This window comes from Narcine bancroftii, chromosome 1 (assembly GCF_036971445.1).
Source record: "Narcine bancroftii isolate sNarBan1 chromosome 1, sNarBan1.hap1, whole genome shotgun sequence".
Taxonomy (NCBI): Eukaryota; Metazoa; Chordata; class Chondrichthyes; order Torpediniformes; family Narcinidae; genus Narcine; species Narcine bancroftii.
In genome coordinates, this window is record NC_091469.1 from 193632219 (window position 1) to 193654470 (window position 22252).

General features: G+C 41.3%; 1 protein-coding gene across 3 annotated transcripts in view; it reads right to left on the bottom strand.

Moving 5' to 3' along the window:
* Positions 1–22252, bottom strand: part of LOC138736627 (SH2 domain-containing protein 3C-like) — a 247523-nt gene that overhangs the window by 189561 nt on the left and 35710 nt on the right. The window contains exon 1 of one of the 3 annotated variants that reach the window (XM_069886445.1): positions 4930–5180. The exons of the other annotated variants lie outside the window; for them this stretch is intronic. The gene's annotated coding sequence lies outside the window, so the exon portion shown is untranslated. Of the gene's footprint in view, positions 1–4929; positions 5181–22252 lie in introns of those variants that run through there. 3 annotated transcript variants of the gene reach the window in all.

The following is a 22252-nucleotide window of genomic DNA, read 5'->3' on the forward strand; positions in this document are numbered from 1 at the left end:
TGCCTCTGTAAGATTAGAAGACTCTGAACACCAAGTGATAAAATCCCCATTATCCAAAATTCAAGCAACCAGCAGCCTCAAATAACCGGTTAAACACTCACAAAAAATTAATAGGTAAAAAATATGGAAGTTTAAAATTGACGCAACTTGCCGTTAGTTTGCCAAACATGCAACAAGTAATCTCAAACAACCGGAAAATTCACTTATCTGGCATCTACCAATTCTGATTGGTGCTGGATACCAGGGGTTTTACTGTGGCTCCAACCAGAAAGGTTCACCAAGAGTAAACAGGAATAGATTTCATTCTGTTCAGGAGAAAATGTATGCTTTCTTCTTGAGGGATTGTGTGGCTATGCTTTGAAAATTCTTTATCAATAAAAGCCTTGAGCTCATTCCAATCTGTTGACTTTTGGATTAACTATTACATTGACTGAAGCTTGAGTACAGGTTATGAGGAGATGCCAGTTGTGGCCAATGTGAGACAAAGTTAAGTTTTGAACAGCTGTGATCTAAATTATAAATAAAAAGTTAAAATTATTCTACGAATGTGGGAAATATGGGAAGTCATCGTTTACACAACACAGAGGCTGCAGTGACCTGACTGTGGGAATATCCACCCACTCAAATTCTGCAGATTTGTTTGGATGTAAACTGATCCAAGTTCAGTCTTGGATTTAATCTGCGAATAACATTTAATACATCCCTGTAACTCCCAGTTCATTCAAACCCTGACCCTCCCCCCCTCATAAATTCGGGTGAATAATACACTGAGTGAACCCTGTTCTATGTAATGTATTTTGCACAATCTGAGCAATTTTATTGTTGTCCCACTTGAACTTCAGCTGAGCTACTAAACCTGCCATTTGTGGAATAGAAATTTGACTTGGATAGCCTTTATTTTGCTCCATGATATCCAATTCTATTATCATGAAGGATCTAGATATCAGACTTATCAGGCAGCTGTGCATTTTGTGATACTGTCCTAGGTGAAGGGTTGGGAACTTCATTATTTAGCTGAAATATTGAAGGACTCCTTCCACCCCAGTCATGCTCTCTTCACCCCAAACCACCCTCCTCTTTTGTCAGGTTAAAAAATACACAAACTTTCAGATTGAAGAAGTTTCTTTCCAAATGTTATCAGACTCTTGGCTGGATCTTGCATTGACAAAAGATCATGCCTTTTTATAATGATTTTTTTCTAGTCCGTGCACTATGTTTTCGTAATTTTGTCATACCCTGGACTATTTGACTATTGTTACACTACTCTTCACATTTATTTATATGTCTATTTATTTATTTATTTATTATTCCACTGTCTGCTGTTTGAGTTGGATTGCCTGAATAACTTGCAAAACAAATCTCCAAGTTGAAATTTTGCAAATAAATAATTGCTACCTTAATCCTGTGGAGGTGGGATTGGTGAAGAAGGAATTGGGAAGATAGCAAAATGGATAGAGGCCTTTCAGGTCACAGTCAGCTGGAGTTCCTGGAATTCTATTTGTTGTTAGGCACGGAAGGCAAGTAAAGTTATATTGATAGAACATAAAATTGTAGAGCACAGGATCAGGCCCTTTAGACCACAGTGACTGTGATTAACATGATGCCAAATCATTTCTACCTGTGCATGATTCAGATCCCTTCATCCCTGCATATTTATGTGTCGATCCTCTTAAAAGCTACCATCATGTCTGCTTCCATCACTACCCTTGGCAGCTTGTCCAGGCACCTTCCACTCTGTGAAATAAAACTTGCCCCACACATTTCCTTTTAGCTGCCACTCCACCCCATCTTAATTGCATGAAATGTATGTCCTCCAGTTTTTAACATTTTTATTCTAGGATAAAAATTCTGGCTCCCTGCTCTATCAATGCCTCTCATGGTTTTATAAACTTCTATTAGAACTTTTATAAACTTCCACCAGCAATTTTTTAGTACAAAAATAAACTTTATTCCTAAAATATATATACAAGAAATACAAACACAGTAATATTTATTTTCATACTGTCATTCAGTCTATATATTCATTGTGTTGTCAAGTCTATATATTTAAAGTCTTCTTTGGCTTGGCTTCGCGGACGAAGATTTATGGAGGGGGTAAAAAGTCCACGTCAGCTGCAGGCTCGTTTGTGGCTGACCAGTCCGATGCGGGACAGGCAGACACGATTGCAGCGGTTGCAAGGGAAAATTGGTTGGTTGGGGTTGGGTGTTGGGTTTTTCCTCCTTTGCCTTTTGTCAGTGAGGTGGGCTCACCATCAAATGAATACACATTGCATACAAAGGACCAATGCCACTTGTGTGGCTTCTTTGAAAACATTTCTTTACTGCATTCCTGCAGTCTGCCCTATAATATGGATAACAGGGAGAGAAAACAACCAGCCAGTTCCTCATGCAGAGCAGTAGTATACTACAGAACTAGCTGATGGCTCCAATAGTTTTGTGTAAACAGACACCATGAAGCAGAGGCCATATCTCTGTGTAAGGATTCACTGCATGAGAATAAAGTATCCACACAGGGTGGGGGTCCTCAGTCACACAGAACCAGTACAATCAGCCTTTACAGAATTAATTATCAAGACTACCAATGGGTTGTTCAGAACAGTACAGGCACGACAACCCTCATAAACTAACTGAGACAATTGGGCCACAAAGGCCAAATTGTACAGATCAGAACTCAGTTCAGATCCCTTGGGGGGGCAAGTTCCCATTGCATTTTTCTTTGCACACAGCGCCAACAAGCTATGACTTATACAAAAGAAGCCACGCAGCAAGCTAATGTTCTCCCCAGCTGCGGTGATAGCAGACAAGCATACAGTATGCTGTGCTAGAAATTAGGTGAGTCAGAATGCACAAACACTTATTTTTTACTTGTAATGGTGCATAGAAAAAGGCAGCATGTTGAATTAGAAACAAGAAAGGGCTTCTATTTACATGGTGCCTTTCACCTGCTCAAGATGTTGCAAAATGCTTTGAATCCCAGCCCCCAATGAGTATTCATTTGAATGCAAAGAAGCAGGAGACAATTTGCCCCTAAATAGATCCCACAAAGACCAATGTGTTAATGACCACATTTTCTGTTCATGTGATATTACCACAGGGATAAATACTGTCCAGAAATCATATCTGAATTTAAATAGTCAGAAATTATTTTGGAAAAGTAAATTCATATGATGATTCTCAAGATTTAAAAGAGGTTTCATTTCCTCTGTTTAATGTGTATTGTGTTCATTCCTGCATTATTTTAATACATTTGTGTGTTTACTTATATTAAATAAGTATTACACCAATACATGAATCAAGGGAAATGGAAACCTGAGGCATCCTCTTAGACACCAAACCATAATTACTCTGGGACCCCTGGAGCCACAACACATTTAAGGGGAGACATGGACTGAAATTATAAAAAAAAATTTCATGTATTCGGTAGGAGAGAAGTACAGAAGAAACCACCTAAAACTTGATTGCTTCACAGGAATGGGGGCCAATAAACTGATCAGGACCCAAGGAGGCCATAGCCAAAAAAAAAAGCTTGAGAAAGGTTGTGTCTAGGCACCCCTGCAGCCATGAGGAAAGAGGCAGGTGTCCTGCATAAAAGGTTCCATCAATGTTGTTAAAGAGGTAGGTGAGAAGGTCTAATACCATCTTAATGTTAAAACACAGAAATGTTGGAGGAACTCAGCCAATCTCGCAGCATTCATCGGTAGTAAAGATATATTACTGACATTTCGGGCCTGAGCCCTTTCTAAAGATGAAGCCATTCAGCCCATCCTTAGTAAGACAATTTAAATTTGTCGCTTGATTCCCAGAGATACTCAAAGTATCTCTGGGAATCTTTAAAGAGGACTTTGGAAGGGGTAGCATTGAACTACAGAAATAATACTGCATTTAGAAATTATGTTGAAAGAAAGTAAGGTTAAGGAGAAAACTGAAGTGATCAAATTGGACTATTAAAAATTGCAATGATTTCTGATACCAAATGACTTGAGCTAAAACTTGTAAAGTTCAAAGTGATAAGAATTAATTTTATTTGGCACAAGTATAATAGACATGCTATATGATATCAAACCTTAAGGGCAATTGGCTTTAAAGGAGAATGTGGATTAAGAGATCAGTCAGAAAGATCTTACTGGGCCCCTCTCTGATCTTAAAATTCTCATGTGATATATTTATATCCTTGTAATCATGTTCTTCAATGGTCTGACTGTTCCTTTAAGAATAGGGGTTACTGTATGTGGAAAAGCATTTGTTCATTAGATGACAGGAAGTATGGAGCCACTGAATTTCTTAAAACTGAGTCTAATATACTGCAACTAGGGGCAATATAACTAAACAATAGTGCAGTATTTGTCAGATAATGGGTCCAATATGAAGCTGTACATGAACTCAACTCATGGAGCAGGGAGCCTGTCCTAACATAAACTATAGTGGTATCCATTCAATAGTAACAATGAGACTGTAACTCACTGAAGGCACATCTGTAGCTGCAGGACGTCCATTACACAACAGTCACATCAAATGCAATACACAACTGGAAGTTTTTCTCTTCTGTTTTGTCCATCAAGTTCCCACCAGAGTATGGCACTGTGGATATTGGCACCTCATATTCACTTCATCTGAAAGGGCATTCTTTGACAGTCATGCCAGTGTCAATAAGATTGACTCAGCCACTTCAGGTGACAATTCAAACAACTAAAGATGATTTAAATAATGCAAATCAGGAGACCCTTGTGGCCTAACAATTCAGATAACCAGAAGCAGATAGATCTGTCTCTTTTCAGATTCATCATTAAAGGTGTTCTACCTCGGCTGACTTAATTAGGTTGTCTTCAAATAAATAGAGAGGATGCTCCTATTTACTATATTTTTAAGAAAGATTACATACCACAGTTTGATGCCAGTTTGTACATATTGATGTAAGTTATTTAAAAGTACCTGCAATTGCAGTTCTGTGTCCCAGGTGTGGAGCAGATTCCTTCGTGCTGTTGCTATCAAAAACATCGGGCTTCTATGCTCATTTTTTAAAAATTCTGCGCTGTTTAGTAGAGAGTATTCATTGGCTGCAGTGTCTCGGACAGAAATGGACAGTGGATGTTTTGTCTCAGCTCTGGACAAGCCGGCCCTCAGTGCCACTCCACAGGAACTCTGGACCTTGCAAGGGACGAAGGTCAAGTGATGAGAAGAATGCAGAAGGGAGCCAGATGAAATGGTGCAGTCAGAGGAGACAAGTCCAGACTGGAGCTAAGGACAGATCACACAGTGGAGGCTTGTTGTGGATAAAGGAGGGACCAACATTTTTAAAGCAACTGACCATCCAGCCAATCAGATATGGATAGTAATTGTATACTATACTCGGCTGTGTCTATGTTTGGAAGGGAGGGGAGGAGTGGGATGGATGTCCATTTCTGTCTTAAATTGGAGTCTTTATTCCCACAGAGGGAGTTACTTTGAAATGAAGAAATTGGAGCTAGTGGCAACACAAAAGAGCACAGGACTTTAAGAAGAGTACACTTTTAAGAAGGGAAAAGACTAAGCTGTCTCTTTCTTGGAAGTGCAGATGTTGCGATACTATTTTGAAATTTGCATTTTATATTTTATATTTTTATTTTAATTTAGACATAAGCCATAGTAACAGGCCCTTATGGACCACAAGCCCTTGTAGCCCAAATACCCCAATTAAGATACAACTCCTGTATGTTTTGGAAGGTGGGAGGAAACCAGAGCACCTGAAGAAAACTCACACAGACACAAGGAAAACATGCAAACTCCTTACAGACAGTGCCAGATTTGAACACGGGTTGATGGCACCGTAATAGCAATGCACTAACCACTACGCTTACCGTGCCACCCTTTTGCTTTTATTCCATGAGAATGCAAACCAGTTTGCACAGGCAGATTCAGTGTGAAAACAATCAGAATCGACTGTAAAATTTTAACTTTTGCATCCACCTCACATCTACACTACTGTAGAGCATCAGATCGGTGGTCAATCCACAGGACCATAAAAGCAGTCTCTCCCCTCCCCAATAATGTTATTTACCGAGATAATTGTTTAAAGGGGGCTCACAAAATCTGTGAGTACCCCATCACTCCATACACAGGAGATACAGGAGTATCAGAGCCAGAACCACCAGGCTGAGGAATAGCTTCTTACCATGGGCAGTGGGACTGCTGAATGACTGTTAAACTACTAAAACAACTTCCTGTTACTCTACTATTTATTAATATATATTAATATATACTCTACTTATTTTAATATATGTATACAGGTTATGTGTATTGTTTGTCAGTATGTTTGTTATGTCTGTATACTGTATGTGTTTGCATTGTTTTGCACCCTGTTCTGGAGAATCTGCTTCGTCAGATTGTACTGATACAATCAGATGATAAATAAACTTGAACTTGATAATGCCAAGAGAAATTACTAACACAAATGATGACCCATCATCAATTGAATAGAAGTGTACAAACCAACTTCTCTTCTATCTGCATCTTGTTTAGCCTTTTGTACTTAAAGTCATGGAAGAAGTTTATACTCCATTATAACGGGTTCAAAATAAGTAATATTGCCCTAATGAATATGTGGTGATATGTAATTACACCACTAGGTCACCAGGGGTCATCCTGGTGACCTTGTATATAAAGCAGTCTAGCCTTCCAGGTTCGTCTTGCAGAGACAAGACCTCTTAGTGTACATATTAGTTTATTAAAACTGCTGGTGTAGTTATTGTCAGTACAGAATATATAAATTGCTTATCCCAAAGAATGGATATGTGGCTCCAAGAATCTGCTCACTTTTTATTTACTTATTTTCTTTTCACCTCCTCAGATAAATAAATTAGCAGCAAATTGTCTTGAGGATTTCACTGGGTTTCACCACAAACATTTGCCCACAATCCATCCTACCTCCTGCAGAACATAAGTGGAAACCATACAATTGGTTAAGCCAGATTTCCATTATCTTTCTAAAGCAATGTACAAGTGGCAGAACTACATACTTCTCACAAGGCAATTGAAGGCCAAGGGAGGGTGGGATGGGAACATGGAAATTCCCAGTCTTGTACCAGGTATGGAATATAACAGTAAATGAGTAATATCAAATGAATAGAAGCTTTCCCCCTCTATTAGGCATTCACAGGCCTTAACAATGAGGCTTAAATGTGAATTGTGCATTGGAATCTACGTCATTTGAATTTGATTTCACTTGGAACAACCCTTTAGCTCCTGTAGACAATGATAATGGGAAGAGGGATTAGGCCATTTCATGCCAAGTCTCTGTCTGGAGGCTGGCTATAAGCACGGAGGGAAAAATATAAACACCTTTAATGGAGCAGCTTGAAAAGGCTGCTCTTGCATTGCATTCAGGTTGAGCTTTGCATTCATGTTGAGCGGCGTCTCGTAGCGCCCTTCGGAGCCAATGGAAGTGGTGCCATCCGTCATAAATATGTGGCAGAGCAATGGCCATCGTCCCTACCCATAGTCCCCCATGCAGCTGGAATCACTCTGTTTCCCAGAACAGTTCCAGCTGCATGGGGGATTATGGGTAGGGACGATGGCCATTGCTCTGCCACATTTTGAGCCGTTGACGAGTGATCCTGAAGGCTGAAGCAGCCTGGTGAGGTGCTGGAGCAGCCTGCAGGGCTGTCACAGCCTGCACCAGCCGCCCCTGCCCTGAGAGGGTCGGAGGGAGAGGGGTGAGTGGGTGGGAGAGAGAGGTGAGATGGGTCGCAGGCTGATGGCATCATTGCAACGTGATCAGTCCACCCCTAGCCAACCACTTGCAATTGCATTATGTTCATGCGCTGCGGATCCTTCCCCATGAGGGATTGCAGTCAGCACCCTGGAGTTGGTAACGACACATTCATAGAGGTAAGTCTCCCGATGTAAGGGCAGAGAATCTCCGCCTTTACACTTGTGCCTTTACACTGCATGAAAGGGCCTATTGAGAGGAGGTGGAGTTTCTAAGGAAAATAAAAGGGCATTAAGAGATAGATCCACAGGATTATTATTGCACTTGTTCCAGATTCGTTGAGTTTTCAACCACTGGCCTCTCTCCAACATAAACTGTAGGGTCAAGTCTTGAGAAACTCCAGGACTATGGTTTCCAATCTGCATAGTGTGTTGGCTGTTCTTCAGCCAAGGATCCATTATTTTCTTGTGAAGTTTGACAGTGAGTGTAAACAGTACGGGCAGCCAAACCCAATTATACCCTTACCTGATATCAGTAAATGAGAATCACTGTGACAATTCTGAAATGCTTTATTTCTGATTAACTATATTGGGACATTGATTATAATTCCTCCTCTGCTGTGTTCACTGAAGTCAGCTAATTTAGCATTGATATAATCCTGGACTATCCTGCTCTTCAAAACTCAGTTGTTCAAACAGTTAAACTTCCCCAGCATGCCCTATCCCACCCACCTCCCACCCCCATGACCCAACCCCATCACCTACTTTCACACCACACCTCCTAGCCAGGCAAATCTGTAGGCTGTATCTCAGCTACTTGTCAACAGGTTTAACAATTCAAGTTGCTATCTTTCTTCTGCTCCTTAATTAATACTCTATACATGGGGTAATTAGCTTTGGGTTATCATATCTGAAGTATAACACATCCGTGAAGAAAGTGTTTAAATAAACACTTTAATTCTCACGCCCTGCAAATACTGATTACATGGCTGCATGCCGAATAAAATATGGTCATTAGCATATCAGTAATTAGTCAGCAAGCTAACTATTAATTGCCCTGAGGAATCTCAGCTGGTTTCAGGTTCATATTTTAAACTTTTGTGTTTGAGTGGTTTTTTTAATTCCATCCCCTCTCCTCTCTGTTCCATGTGACAATTGCATGGGTTTCAACTGCCCCCTGAATGTTCCACTCAATTGGCCATTGTTCACACTTGATCTGGAAAATGAATAGTTGTAGCAACTCCAAGCATTGGGCATATCCATGTAAACATAATCAGGCTTTTTCGATATCCATACGACATATGGATCATTGGATAGAAAGCAATAGGGATTCTGGTTTTCTTTCACCATTCAGGAAATTTTAGTTTTACCCTCGATTTTAGTGGCTGTGCCCACAGTGGCAGGCTCTGGATTAACTGGGGTTAACCAATTTTGTTTAGCTCAATCTCATAACCTGAAAGCTAGTGTTTCTGTTCTTGATTGAATTGCTTCTTGAAAGTCACAGCCACAGCTAATTTGAAGAATGGATAGATGGCTCCGTGACTTTGGAGTTCTCCACTTGGATGAGTCAAAAGAGAGATTGGAGTTGGAAAACTGCTCAGAAATGGGAACAAAGGGACGCAAAATGACCAGCTTGTGGTTATGTGATTTCAATATTTGACATCGTTTTTCATGGGTTGCAACATTGGAACCAGGATCTGGATATTTTTCCATTCAGACTGCCCATTTGTATTGGAGAAACTTGAGAAAACAATGACTGCAACAAGTGCTACTTCCTGCTCCTGTGCAAAACTCATCAAGTTATAAACTTTGGCTCTAACTTCCACCCTGCTCTCAAATTCACTTGGACCATCTCTTTCTCAATCTCTCTGTCTCAAGAGACAAGCTAATATAGTGATGTTTGCTACAAACCCACTGTCTCCCACAGCTATGTTGAGGCCCCTCAAGATGAAACCTTCCATCCCCAACATCTGAAATGTCATCATTTCTCAGGGAACACAGCTTCTCCTCTTCTGTGGTCAGTAGAGTCATATCTTGCATTTCCTCCATTTCTCAGAATTCTATCCTAATGCAGCCCCCAGCTGCACCACCTCTAAACAGAACAGGGATCAGGATTCCCTTGTCTTCACCTTTCACTCCATCAGCTTCTGCATTTAGTGCATATTCTTCATCATTTCAGTCAGCTGTAACTAGACTCCACCACCAGCCACATCTACCACTCTTCACCCTTTTCTGCCTACCATGGGGATTGCTCTCTTTGTGATTCCCTTCTCTACTCATCCCTTCACACCCACCTCTCTGTGACCCCAGTACATTGCCCTGCAACTGTAAAAGGTGCAACACTTGCTCTTATGCCTCTTCCCTCACCACCATCCATGGACCTAAACATCCTTTACAAGTGAGGTTAAGTTTCTTGTGCACCTCATCCAACATGATCTACTGCATTTAGTGTTCCCGATATGGCCAATCTACATTGGTGAGACCAAACGCATACTTGGGGACCATAGTGTTAAACCCCTCCCATCTCTCTTTCCCTGCTCCTCTGTCTCCTTTCCTCCAGTTTCTCAACCCCTTTCCTTCCCTCTCTGCGCAGAGAGATACCCCCTTCCCCAGCACCTCAGCTTTTTTTTTTCTTTTCTCGCCTCCCACCTATATCCACCTATGATTCTTACCTGTTATTCCTGTTCTCATCCCCCTGCCCTTTCATTCCTCCACTCTTCACTCCTTTCCTCCAACCACCCAATCGCTGCACCCCCCCCCCACCCCCACCACACACCTATACCTTGACGAAGGGCTCAGGCCTGAAACTTTGGTTACCTTTTACTTCCTATTGTCGCTGAATGACCTGCTAAGTTTCTCCAGCAGATTCGTGTATTGCACTCTACCCCAGTGTCTGCATACTTTCCTGTTCAACTGGGCCCAAAGAAGGGTTTGTATCCCAGTCAAGAGGCACAGAGACAAAGAATGGAGACGCCTGTTAAAGGAATCTTTTAGAGAACACAATTTATTCTATCTCAGTCATTGCTTCTCTTTCCTGTGGTATCACATCAGGTTCTGCTCCCTTAGAGTTGCTGCCAATCTGATAAACACTGATAAGATATCAGTGTTCAAACTTTCCATCTAAATATTTATTCAGTCACATTCCTGAGGTAAGCATTGTGTGATTATTCTGTGGACCAACTCAAAGGGTCATATAGCTAGAGTCCAACCAGTAGAGATTTCACTTTGTCACCCACAGCAAATGGTAACACATCTATAAAAATGAAATTGACAGAAAGTACTCAGCAAGAGTGATCAGAATTAAATTCTCTTCAGCACACAATGCATCACTGCAGCACACCCTGATGAGTTAAATATATTTTATGCTCACTTTAAACAGGGAGCCAACATGGAGGTGACATCACATCAATTAGGGTTTTTAGACTGCAGGCATGTGATGACACAATCAACAAAATTTGCTGTTACATGGGCAATCTAAAAAGGAAAATGCAGACATTTTTAGTAAATTCCTGCACCGCGATTTATCCTGAAAGACCCCTACTACTTTTCAAGGGAAGCCTGCAGTCTAAATCGCACTTCAAAACTCACCTCATGAATTCAATGTCCAGATAATGACACAAGCCATGTTGCTCCATGTAAAAGCACCGGGATTAACATGCACGGGAACTTAAGGCATACAGTGTAAACAACCACACGGTTATTTTAAGCTTTTCACAGATTTTTCCAACATTGCTGTCTAAAAAACACTAATTATTACAAGTGATGTTGCATCCATGGTCATTGTTTCTGGATAGGGTGGCCTTCTGACAGAAGAACCTGCGGAAAGTGATTGACCCAGACAGAGTTCCAGCACATGTCCTGGAAGCCTGCACATATCAACTGGTGGACTTATTGAGAGACATCTTTAATCTCTCCCTATAATAGTTCAAAGTCCCTGGTTGCTTCAAGAAGGCCACCATATACCAGTACTGAAGAAAAGCAGAATAACAAGTCTAAATGACTATTGACTTTGACATTGACCATCATAAAGTGCTCTGAGAGGCTAGTCATGGCTCACATCAACTCTTTTAGCTTCCCAGACAGATTTGACCCACTTTAATTTGCCTATTGGCCAAACAGATCCACAGCAAGTGCCTTCTTCCTTGGCCTGGAACACCTTCAATCCAAAGACACATATGTTAGATAATTGTTCACAGTCTATAGTTCTGCCTTCAATACTATAATCCCCAGAAAACTCATTTCCAAACTTCCCATATCCCCTCTCTGAAACTGGATTCTTGATTTCCTGTCTAACCGATCGCAATCAGTGAAGATGGGCAACAACTCAACACTGGATTTGTACTTCGTCCACTCTATACTCCCTCTACTTCCATAATTTTACAGCTAAATACTGTTTCGACTCCATTCTCAAATGGCACCATGGAGGTGGACCAGGTATTAAATAATGATCAATCAAAATACAGGAAAGGTTTGTAAGTCCAGTAGCAAGATAACAACCTCCCTCTTACTATCAGTAAGATGAAGGAGATGATCAATGATCTCAGAAGAGGTGACTGAGTACACACTCCTGTTCATATTAAAAGCACTTGTTAATAGAGTAGATAGCTTCAAGCTCTGAGGAATAAATAGCTCCACTGATCTGACCTAGAACAAGCATTTCGATACAATCATCAAGAAACATAACAGCATCTCTGCTTTTTTAGAAGACTAAGGAAGTTTGGCATGTCAGTCTGTCCATCAACAACTTCTAGAGGCAAGCTCAAGTCTGTCTACACTAAACAGCTGCGAATGTCCCCCAATGTCCAAAGTAAACACAACTCCGTCCCCTCAAGTGCCCTTATATGGTCTTTGTAACGGCGCTTCTGGGACCTGTCAGCATACAAAAACAAAATCAGCGTCGAAGAGCTGTGGGGGCACATGTTGTTTAGGGGTTCCATGCCTGGTAGGAACAGGTTTCTTGCTAGTGATACCACGTTGAAGTTGCTGAAGGACATCCAGTTGGTTGTGAAATGAATGTCCCCTGGAACTGTAAGTACCATGCCATAAACCATCTCTGTCGATGATGTAGACAAATCTTCCTTTGGGGCCATGCGATCTCCCAGTAGAACTCATGGCAACTCATTGATCCAATTGGGACTGGTGAGTCGAGACTTAAGCACAGACTTTAGTTGCCAGTGGAAACGTTCCACAAGGCCGTTGGACTGTGGATGGTATGCCGTACTGTGGTGCAGGTGTGAGCCACAAAAGCACGCAAAGGCAGACTATAATGCAGAGGTAAACTGTGCTCCGCATTCCGAAGTTATGTGCTTTGGGACACCAAATCTAGTGATCCAATTGACAATGAATGCCCTAGCATGTTTCAGTGTCACTGGATGGCAATGGGATGGCCTCTGGCGAGCATGTGGAATGGTCCACCACTGTTAAAATGTATCTCATGTTTTGAGATACTGTCAATGGCCCAACCAGGTCCACATGCATTGTTCAAACCTCCTGTGTACCGCTGGAAAAGGCTGAAGAGGCGCCTTAATGTGCCGCTGAATTTTGGCCATCTGGCAGGAGGCACATGTACGTGCCCATTGAGCGACTTCTTTTCTTAGTCCATGCCATATGTATTTATTTGACATGAGCTTGACCGACGTTCTGATGGATGGATAAGACAAGCCGTGTATCTGGTCAAAAAGGCGTCGCCTCCATGATGCCAGAATCAATGGTCGCGGGTAGCCCAAAGACACATCACAAAGAAGGGTTGGGCCACCGTGTTGTGGTGCCACTCGTTGTATGTCCAGGTTAGTAATGGCTGTACTGTATGCCTGAACATTGGGGTCTATGGCCTGAGGTGTCTATGTAATGAGGCACACCATGGGCTGTTTTTAAGGCATTGAAATTAGGAGTGAGAATACAGGGAAATTCGTTGAGCAGGGCAACATAGGCATCCTTGCGCATCATATGTACCCTGAGCTGGGAAACACTCCCTTTTCTGCATGCCAGTGGGTATGTCTGAAAAGTGGTGACATGAACCAATTTCTTCCGTTTCACGTCCACCAGTAAGTCATGGGATCGTAAAAAGTCCGCACCCAAAATTGGCTGAGCAACAGAAGCTAAGATGCAATTCCAATGGAATGTGATCCCACCTATTCCAATTGTGATCCGTCACATGCCAAAGTTGGGAATGGTAGTTCCATTTGCCGCTCGAAGAGCCAGGTGTTGTTGTTTATGCGTCCTTTCAAAATAGGTCGGCGGGAGTAAACTAAGTTCAGCACCTGTGTCTACAATAAATGCGCTTACCCACGTTGTCTTGAAGATACAATAGGCCAGTATTTGCACCAGCTGCTGAAGCCACTACTGGCAGCTGGCTCTTTTTGTTTCCTGTCTTTTTCCTGTAATAGCTACATGGCTGGACACATTTATGGGCATTTTCTCCCCAACAGCAATGGTAAAAACACCACTCTTGACGTATGTCAGCACGTTCCTCCTTCTTTGATTGGACTGCAGATACAGGAGGCTTGTAGGACGTGGGAAATGTATCTGCTGCCAAAACAAGCCGTATTTGAGCAGACTCTTGTGTAGGAGTACGATAGAGCCTGTCAGCCTCCTGTGCTATATCATGGGGACGGCAGAAATCCATGTTAGCAATGGGTATGGTGACACGAGCTGGCAGCTTTGATAGGAATAGGGTTTCAAAAAGCAGACAATGAGAATGACCATCCGCCAATGCCAGCATCTCATTCATTAGGACCCGATGGATTCCTGTATCCAGGCCTTCCATGTTCAAAGTCGTATGCCGCGCTCATGCCTTGTCAACTCCAGTGTATCCAGAAGAAACTGGCGAAACCTGGTGTACTAGTTTTCTGCTGGGGGATTGGCAATAAATTTGCTTACTCAAGATGCAGTAGTGGCGTCCAACACACCTACGACATGCCAGAACTTTGTGTCCTCTGCTGTTGTGCCTGAAGACAAAACTGGGTTTCAGCCTGAATAAGCTAAACCTGAGGTTGATGGGTCCAGAAAGGATGCAAGTGAAGTTCAATTGTATTAACTGCCGCCATGGTGGCAGCTGCCACTGTTGCTGCAGTTGCGTCTATTATGACTATAGACTCAGACTTCGGCTGAATCTTTCAGTCAGGGTCACCAATTGTAGTGGCTACTACGGTAGAGCTACTAAAGAAATACAAACACACACCAGAGTAATCACCTCAAGACTGATTTATTCAGGGTTTGCAGACCTCTTTTATATTCTATGTGTCCCAGGCTCCACAGGACAAGATGGGACCCCACTACAAGTTTGCTGCCAATCCACGGGACCGGCAGGTTTAAATTTAGCCTTTTAAGCTGTGCGCCCACTTGGCCCACTACACACCTGCTGCAATAGAATGATTTCACAAAACAATTTTGTTGTTAGCATTCTAAGGATTCTATATGGTCCAGTACAGGAGGAGGTCCATTGTGGTGAGGTGGGAGGGGGGGGGGGTTGTTGACACCATGAGCTACTGCACTGGTGACACCAACCCTAGTGATGCCACTGCTTGAATGAACCCAAATCAGTGCCCATTTTAGACATCACATAGTTTTCCTTTCCATACAAGGTTCACTGTTGTCAGACTAAATGTACTATTGAATGATGGACTTCACCAAATACTTATCCATCTTCTGTCCTGTTACCTCTCCAGAAGCTCCTTTTTTTTTTTATCTAGAAGCCACTCATACTCCATTTGTTTTCCTAGCAATTTAACATTTTATTCCCTCAGTTCTATTCTAATCTCTTAATTAACATTGGCTTTTGGACCACAATTGAACCTAATCTCTAACACCATCTTGAAATTTTACTTTAGGCTCTGCTGAATATGACCTTTTGCCAAAGCCCTACTTCTTTGATAAAATAAGATCGTGATCCCAAATCCATCTTCATGACTAATCCTCCATCCAATCTAAGGGCTAAGAGAATTCTTCCTGTGATGATATGATGCTCTAGCATGTGTTCTAGAGCTAGACAGCAGGATTAAGATTGACAGTGCAAGAGAGATGACTGAAGATGGGCTAATGGGGAACCCCAGGAGGCTAGGAGAATCAGAAACAGAAATAAAATCCATGAACTCTGCACATGGAACAGATGGAACTGATATTAAAAAATTCAGTAAATGTCAACGATTGGTGATTGATATACGGGTCTATGAGATCACAATGACTAGATTATGTTGATGACTAATGTGCATTACTGAAAAATATAACAGAGAAGGGAGCAAGAATGTGATGAACTAAACCCTCCATGCATATCAGATAAAAAACTGTTTGAGGTTTGCCGCTTTCAAAAGCATCGAAATATGCAGATAACAATCAACTGACAGGGTTCTTGGAATCCAACATGCACAGCATCAGTCAGGCTCTTCCTGTTTGGGGTGGAATAGTATTTTGTGAAACTTGTCTGTTCTTTACAAAATCCACAGCACAAGAAGTTAGAAATAAGCAAAGATGTTGATACAGTGAGTGGATATTATAAATTTTTGATTCAAAATCCTAAATCTGTAAATCTGAATTTGAATAAAGGCCTCACAAAATTTTCCACTCATTAAGAAAAAAATATCACCCTCAAATACTGCTGAGTATTTAGGTTTGAAAAATCCAGTATTTGAAATTGTGATTATTTCTGGTCTTTTTCTAACACAATACTACAGTGTTAGGGGAGAAAGGCCAGAAATTAAAGGAATTCTCACTGATGCAACATAAGATGTCCTTCACAAGTTGAAGTTTGAAGTGGCTATTGGATTTTTTTTTTTCTAATTGTGTTTTTCCAGACTCGAAGGTTCTTGGTTGCAGTAAACTGAATAAATAATGCCCAGGGCTGTTAATAAGAAACACATCACTAATCCCATGATCATTTGATGAGGGCCAGATGAAAAATCAATCTCTATTTTCACATTCCTGAACTTGTGCTTCCATTCCAGTGTTCCTGCCATCCTTAGAGTTCTCCCTCAGTGAGATCACTGATACTGGCTAGTTATGAGCATTTTCATGATGTGAGCTTGCTCCCACAGAACACCATAAGAAAACCATGCAAAAACAATTCAGGGCAGATAATCAGCAGGCAGAGAAGTAACATTTGAAAGTTCCTGCATGTCCCTATTGTTAGATTTGTTCAGGTTATCAATCTGAACATTTTAGACTTTTCAAATGTGTGAATACAAAAGATGAAGGAGAGACCTTATGGTTTGCTTCTATTTTTAATATAATGAAGAAAACAAATTGTGTATGTGAGTTAGTCTAGAGCATGGAACAGGTCCTTCCACCCACTTTTATCCATGTTGGCCTAGTTGGCATTAAGGGCTACTCCTCATCATCTTGCTCCTGTTGATTTTACAGATCTCTATAAGTTCACCCCTCAGCTTCTAGTACTCCAGAGAATAAAGTCCCAGCTTATCCAGCCTCTCCCTGTAACTCAAGCCCTCATGTTCCAGCAATAATATTTGATAGAGCCTTATGTGCGGTCATATCCTGCCTTTGGTTTTCTCTCTCTCTCTTTCCAACTTATGTCTCAGATTGAACTCAGCTACACTGTGTTATTTTGGAGGAACAATTCACATATGAGCATTGTACCCATTGGATATCAACAAGGAATTTGTGCCACAGCCAGAGCCTTAACCTGATGACTCTGGTTGGAATTTTTAAAGAGTGGTGTAAAACAGAATAACAAAAAAAGGATTATGGGAAAAAGGCAGGGGAGTGGGACTGAATGGGAGAATGGATCAGCTCATGATGGAATGGTGGAGTGGACTCGATGGGACGAGTAGCCTCTTCTGGTCCTTTATCTTATGGTCTATGGTCTTCTATCACATTGTGATGGTTAGTTTAATAGACATGAAAGAGAGACCAGATTTTCAATTTACAAGCTCCTATCTGAACATGGCAAGAATTCACCAAACTAAGCCATTCATGCTGGGCACATTCTGCCAGTCTGAAAGAGATTATTATAATCTTTTCTCTTCAGATTCCAGTCTTTCAAAACACTCCCCATCCCTTGATCTTATTCAGTGTTCACTGCCAGATGAAAAGGGCAACACAGCATCAACAATGCACTCAATACATGGCTCAATTCTAGCACACCAAATCAACACAAGAAGTGCTGTTAATATTCAGCGGGTCAGAAACCATCCACGGAGAGAGAAAAACAGAACCCTTCACCAGAATCATAGATATTACCTGACCTGCTGAGTATTCCATTACTTCTTCTTCTTCTTTGGCTTGGCTTCGCGGACGAAGATTTATGGAGGGGGTAAATGTCCACGTCAGCTGCAGGCTCGTTTGTGGCTGACAAGTCCGATGCGGGACAGGCAGACACGGTTGCAGCGGTTGCAGGGGAAAATTGGTTGGTTGGGGTTGGGTGTTGGGTTTTTCCTCCTTTGCCTTTTGTCAGTGAGGTGGGCTCTGCGGTCTTCTTCAAAGGAGGTTGCTGCCCGCCAAACTGTGAGGCACCAAGATGCACGGTTTGAGGCGATATCAGCCCACTGGCGGTGGTCAATGTGGCAGGCACCAAGAGATTTCTTTAGGCAGTCCTTGTACCTTTTCTTTGGTGCACCTCTGTCACGGTGGCCAGTGGAGAGCTCGCCATATAACACGATCTTGGGAAGGCGATGGTCCTCCATTCTGGAGACGTGACCCACCCAGCGCAGCTGTATCTTCAGCAGCGTGGACTCGATGCTGTCAACCTCTGCCATCTCGAGTACTTCGACGTTAGGGATGAAAGCGCTCCAATGAATGTTGAGGATGGAGCGGAGACAACTCTGGTGGAAGCGTTCTAGGAGCCGTTGGTGATGCCGGTAGAGGACCCATGATTCGGAGCCGAACAGGAGTGTGGGTATATATTGCAAATAACACAGATTCTTCCATTTTTGATTTTGATTTTCAAACATTGTGAGTTGTAAAATAGAATTGAATGAACTTAGTACTTGGCTGAAAGAAAGTTCCCAGATTGTCGGAAGATCCCAACTTGTTTATCACTCTCTTTTAGAAAGAGAGATTGTTAATCCCTCCCCAATCTTTTTCAAACCTGACTCTGGTGATGCACTGTGTAGTTAATATCCTTGATATTATGAAGTTTATTTTCAGATTAATCAGTGTTTTGGACACAAAATTGGTCAGAAACAATCAAATTAACTTCAGATTCTTAAATGTGAGGGTGAATAATGTTTCCATTCTCTCTGTTTTTAGGATGTCTTTCTTTCTTTATTATTCTAACCAATGTCTCTGGTTCATCTGAGAAAGGGGCATTGGGCCATTTTGAACTATTCTTCCCATGATAACAATCATCATCTGAGGAAAATTGAGGAATTTCACCTGGCCATGAAGAAAAAATGAAAGCACTGGACAATGAAGATTTTGTTTCCTGAACACTTTTGGGTGTATTTTATAGATTTTTGTCTGTTGATCTCAAAATTTACCTTAAAATGTTCCTATATCATATCTTTTTTTAGATATAACTTAATTTTATTATTTCCTGCCATTAAGTCTATTTCAGCGAACAAAACCATGAAGCACGACATGTCATTGAAAATTAATTTTCTGCATTCGCACTTGGACTTCTTTTCTGCTGATCTTGGTTTCACCAGGTCATTGCGACCATGGAAAAGCGGTTTCAGGGCAACTGGAATCCATCAATGCTGGCCAACTATTGGTGGACACTGACACAAGAGGCATCAGATGCTGAGTACAAATGAAAATCAGCAGCAAAACAGTTTTAGGTCAGTTGAACCGATATAATGTGTCAGCATCATTATACGATTAAACATGCTAAATTCAATTAAAAGTTAATTTAATGTTTCTCCAACTTCCTACGTGATACACCAAATCTGTAATAATTTTTTGGGTTCAGCCTGAAGTTGCCCATCATAATCCCCATTTTTTTCAGGAAGCAAACCTTTTGAAAAAATATGTTGTCCAGTGTAATTTATGTCCAAAACATTGTGGCATATGGGTTGAAGGTTTGATCCCACATATTTATAATCTTGGTGCCTCGCTGATGACAGGGACTAGAAGTCACTATCAAATTCAGTTTGGTGAATTGCTGCAGTGCAGTTTGCATGTAGTACATATTGTCAAAGTTCACTGGTGGGGAAGGTTTGTATCATAGATTAATCTGAGGACTGATAAACAAATAAGATAATTGTAAGTTTATCCACCCAACAGGAAATGAATTGAATTAACTACAGGTTTCAGATTTGTTAATATACTGTTTATGTTGAAGTAAATAGACATGTCAACATAAATTTATTGAATGACCTCATTATCAATTCCCATTAATAGAATTTCATTGAGAGTAAAATGGGGTGTTTCCCACCAGTCAGCAGCATTGCCCAGTACAATGTTTGATTCTGCACATTATATATGGATTATAAATCAGAGTCAGAGAGATGTAAACACACAAAGAGGTCCTTTGGTCCATCAACTTCATGCTAACCATAGTACTTGCCTCCATTTGTCTCATTTACCTGCATTTTATTTGCTGCTTTCTATGCCTATGTGATTCAAGACCATCTCTAGAACATATTCCTGCCAAGAATTTATTACTGTATTTTATGGTATCATTTATTTTAACATAGTGGGTAGTGGGGAGAGAAGGCACTTGGAAATGCCATGTGCCCACACAGCAGAACATACCTATAGTCCTGCAGGAGCCAGTAAATCTGTCCCCATCCTTCCCGCCAGTCTCCAAACTCTTGTTCGCATGTACAGGGTATTCATAAGCCAGGAATTTGTAACCCGAGGAATGATCTGCAGTGGAGTCGCTTTGACATAAAGGAAATTAAGAGAATGAGGAATCAGATGAGAGGGTTCATTTAAAAGAAAGTTGAATTAGAAGAAGATGTGAGTTCTTACTGTCATCGGGTAAAGATGTGAGGCATTACTTGCTTATGCAATCTATTTGAGAAATGAGAAGTGAAATTTCAGACCAGAGGGAGTATCCCACAAACTAACAGGTTGTGGGAATTAGCCTAACCCTCTGCAAAGGGTGGAACACCCTTCTCAAAATTGATAACCACTGTTGGTTAGAGGGTTGGTTTAAGATTAAACCCCTAAGGACTCAATTTTTGTCCAGAATTTCTAAGTTTCAAATCATTAAAACATATATTAAGAGGATAAACTGGGGTCCAGAACAAAGTAGAAATATGATTCGCAACAATGATTTTTGCAAATCAGAAAAAACAGCTTGACTTTGTTTTTTTAATATGGTTAACATTTTCATCATTCATTCAGGTGCCTTGCCGTTTGGCGTGGGCAATCAAGTCTCTCCATCCATCACCATGTCTGACCCTCCGTATTGTAGTTGTTGCCTCCCCCTTTCTCTTTCAGTGAAGGCTCCATCTTTGAGCTGAGACTGTAGTTGATGTTGAGTTCATGATTATACGAGGAAAAATACTGAAGTTGCAGGGTCCATAATGAATGGGTAACCCTGGCCATTGATCAGCAGATTCATTTGCCCAGCATTTTTAGTTCTACAACCATAAATTCCAATTTTTAGAATCTGCTTGTAAAACCATCCACCATCTGCAATGTAAGGCTTCACGTGATCCTGATTGGGAGACTAAACAGGTACTACACCTTGCCCAAGGGCAACCTGTAGGCTATTGGACAGGAGTGCCTACACCTCCTTTTGCTGAACAATTGTGCAGCACTAATGCCAATATTTTCATTTCATACCATTTGCTGGCAGATACATTGAAAGACTGTAATAGTACATGCTGTACCCCTCAGCATGAACCCAAAATGCTGCTCATTTGATGTCAAGACCAACCACCTAGTATCTTTAGGAATAACTTCAGCTTTGTACTGAGTTCGAGGCTTTAGTCTTCAAGCACTCTTTTTCTCAGTTCGCTGCTTTGATATAAAAGGTGATCAATGTTTTCCATGGTTTCATCTCAGACCTTTATTAAAGGAAAGTGGTCTGTGCAGTGGTAATAGATTAATACATTTAAAAATTGCACATTTAAATTCAACATACAGCATGGTAATCGGCCCTTTCAGCACATGATCCCATGTCGCTCAAATGCACCAACCTACAATCCCCATACATTTTGAAGGGTGGGAGGAAATTGAAATACCTGTGAAAAATCCACACAGATATGGGAAGAATGTACAAATTCCTTACAGACAGAGCCAGATTTGAATCCAGGTTGCTAACCCTATAATAGGATTGTGGTAACTGTGGCATGTTTTACAGATATCGCCTATGAAGAAATAAGTCAAGAACATGATCACAAAATGTGCACACAAGCAAGCACCACCTCCATATTGCAGCTCAATGACTGAGGTTGGACTGATGGGTTTTGAAATAGAAGTGATAGTGGTAGAACAGTTTTCTATTTGATCTATATATGAGCTCCATACCTGCAGCAAGGTTGTTGAAGGTGAGATGCATTGCTGAGGTGAGAAAGATTGAGAAGAGGTTTGGAGCAGTAACACAGCCTTGCTTGACTTTCGTTTCTGCTGTGAATGGATTCATTAGTTTGGATCATAACTTGGCTGTCGCCATGTAAAAGACAAGAATGCAGACATGGACTAGGGTCATATACAGCATGGAAAA